The sequence below is a fragment of the Manihot esculenta genome, chromosome 3 (genome assembly GCF_001659605.2).
Source record: "Manihot esculenta cultivar AM560-2 chromosome 3, M.esculenta_v8, whole genome shotgun sequence".
Taxonomy (NCBI): domain Eukaryota; kingdom Viridiplantae; phylum Streptophyta; class Magnoliopsida; order Malpighiales; family Euphorbiaceae; genus Manihot; species Manihot esculenta.
In genome coordinates, this window is record NC_035163.2 from 9,193,623 (window position 1) to 9,197,057 (window position 3,435).

A 3,435-nucleotide genomic window follows, 5' to 3' on the forward strand; every position below is an offset into this window, starting at 1 on the left:
TGAGGCCCCTAGGAACTTGTATGTGTGTTTTAGTTGAGAAATATGCATGATTTATGGTTTTGGGAGGCAGGAGGTTCATTCGAACCAAGTTTCTGCCGTTTGGCAGAAACCAGGTTCGGCAGCCGAAGGGAGTTTCGGCCGCCGAACCCCCCCTTGTGGAGGCAGCTTTCGGCTGCCGAAGGTGCCCCCGAAAAGAGACTTTCGTCTCTGTCTGGCACTTTCGGCCGCCGAAGGTGCCGCCGAACCTAGCTGAGTTTCGTCTCTGTCTGGGGCTTTCGGCCGCCGAAGGTGCCGCCGAAGGTGCCCTGTTCAGCCATTTCATGCATATTTTCTGTGATGTTTTCATGATGTTTTAGGGGGTTTTTGGGGGATACATTAGAGTTATGATTATATATGTTGGTCCCTCATTGGAGTCCACCTGTGTAGGTTCGGACCCGAGGAACCAAGGACCCCAGCAGTGAGCCAGCTGCTGAGAGTTTGACAGAGTCAGCCAGAGGTGAGTGGAACTACACTTAATCTTGTAAATTAAGAAAGTGAATATTTTATCATGTTTCATGCATCATGACTATAATATAGGATGTTTGCATTAGAATCACGAATATGCTACATTGCATTATTATATTGTGGTTGATGAGGAGGGACATTGCACGACTCACTAGTCCTGTGTACGAAGTCCTGTGGTGCCCATAATAGGGCCGGGCAATAGCTCCGATTTACGAAGTCCTGTGGTGCCCATAATAGGGCCGGGCAATACGAAGTCCTGTGGTGCCCATAATAGGGCCGGGCAATACGAAGTCCTGTGGTGCCCATAATAGGGCCGGGCATGGAGCTGAGGGATTTTTGGGTCGGTCCGTCCATGATGTGAAATGTTTGTGCAATGATGCATTCCATTATAGCATGTTTTAAATATTTTTTTATATAGTTCTACTCACTGGGCATCTAGCTCACCCCTCTCCCCTAACCCCCAGGTTTGCAGGTACGGGATTGATAGAGAAGAAAAGAAGAGAAAAGTCATATGTATGTAATAGTTAGATTGTGGACATGACAGTTGTATTATGATGAAATGTAAGAATTTTCAGTATGTTATGTAATGAGATTATTGAGGTTAGAATTGTGCTTGACCATAGTGTATTGCTAATCCCTTTTTTTTTTTATGTACATGATCTTATGATATGATGTTTATGCAAAACTAACTCAACACATGATGTATAGCCTTTGAGGCTTTGATGAGATCCCACAGAGGGACTTTATTTATGTATACGTTCAGAGTATGCACAGGTTGAGTTGGTGATTGACTGCATGTATAAAAAGAAAAGTTTTAATTTTTATGTATGATGTTGATCATGTATGGGATTAAGCAGGTTTACAGGTATATGTTAGGCTTGCTACGGGTCCCGGCGGCCTTAAGTCGACCCGGATCCTAGCGCCGGTAGCGGTCCGATTTTCGGGTCGTTACAGAGTGGTATCAGAGCCCTAGGTTCACATGGTCGGACCTAGCGTGTCGGGCTCATAGAAGTATTAGAGGGTCAAGCACAATAGGAAAGGTCATGTCCACTAGGATAGGATGTAGGGTCCTGTCTTGCTATGATGATGTGATATGCCATGACTATATGCATGCGCATAAATGATATGCTATGTTTGCCATGTATGTGATGTAGGTTCATGTGACTCCACATGAACCATATGATGCTAATGCTTGTGAGTTATGTGCTGTTTTTCAGAAACAGAATGAGAGGAACTCGTCGATCTGCACGATTGACAGGAGTCCCACCAGAGGATGAGGGCACAAGCGCCCGTCCTCCCACATTGCCTAGGGCAATGTCATGCAGAACAAACAGAGAAAGAGTATCAAGGGACCCTAGAAGGTCTTTTGATACTAGCAGAAGGGGGACAGAAAGAGGAGGAAGTTCTTCAGATGTGAGGGAGGTTATGGAAGAAGATCAGAGAAGGGATGGGAATCTGGATGTTGGCATGTCAGAAGAAGGGACAGGGGAGTCACAAGGAGGCACTCAGGCCTCGGGGTATGGTTTTCCACCCTATTACCCACCCTATGCACAGAGTCCCGGGTATCCGATGGGAAGTACGTCGGATTACTCCAGCTTTAATCCCTACCCTACCCACATGCCTTACCCACCTTTCTATCCACCGTACCCACAGTACCCAGCCTATCCACCCTCATCCTTCCATCCTCACCCAGCAAACCCCACCTCGGGGAATGCTGCATCCCCACCTCCACCACCTACAGAACCAGCAGCCCCAGTTACTCAACCTCCTAGACCTAGCTCAGCCAGTGGGAGTAAGGTGAAAATGACAGCTTACCTTAAGCTGGATGCTCCTAAATATAAGTCAGGGGATGATCCCTTTGAATACCTGAGAGCAGTGAAGACGATCACTGATGAGCTAGGGGCAGATGATAGAAGAGCCATTGAGATGGCAGGGTTCACCCTGAAGTGCAAAAAGGCAAAGGAATGGTTCAAGTGCTATGTGGACCCGAGACTAGACAGTATGACATGGGAGGAATTTGCCAATGAGTTTGCTGGATGGGCATTTCCAGATAGTTCCAGAGAGTTGAAGATGATTGAGTTTGAACAACTGAGACAGACAGAAGACATGAGCATAGAGGAGTACACAGACAGATTTCTGGAGCTATTACCCTTCTCAGGGCAAGCTCTAGATACAGATGTGAAGAAGGCCAGGAGATATGTCATGAAATTACAGTCCAGGTACTCCTCATTGATTCAATCAGCTGAGAGGGAGAGTTTTCACACAGTGGTAGATATGGCTCGAAGAATGGAGGCCAGTGCCATAGTTGAGGGGTCAGTGAAGCAGTCAGTGACCCAGTCTTCAGGGGTTAAGACCCCAGGCAGAGGAGGGCCAGGACCCTCTACTCAGAGTTCAGGTAGTAAGAGATGGAGTAGCACTAAGAAGCCCAAGAAGAACAAGTTCTGGAACAAGCTGAAATCCGGTCTAGGATTTGGCGGTGGCTCGAGTTCAGGCTCAGATGGTGCAGAATGCCAAAGGTGTGGGAGGCCACACAAGGGAGCGTGTCGATGGGGGACCAATGCATGTTTCAGATGTGGCCAGGAGGGACACATAGCTCGGGATTGTCCTAGAGCACCTTTCATGGGCCAGCCCCAACAGACAGCTTCGGGTAGTGTGGCACAACCAGCAGCTCCAGCCACAACACAGGGCAGTGGCAGAGGTAGAGGGAGAGGGGCAGCCTCTTCTTCTGGTTCCCGAGGTGAAGGTCCATCAGCTCCAGCCAGGATCTTCACAATGACTCAGCAGGAGGCGAACACATCCAACACCGTGGTGTCAGGTAATCTCATCACTGGGTGTTCTGATGTGTATGCATTAATGGACCCGGGTGCATCTCATTCCTTTATTTCTCCGAGGGCAGTTGAGAGGTTAGGGTTGATGGTCTCTGGGTTAGAG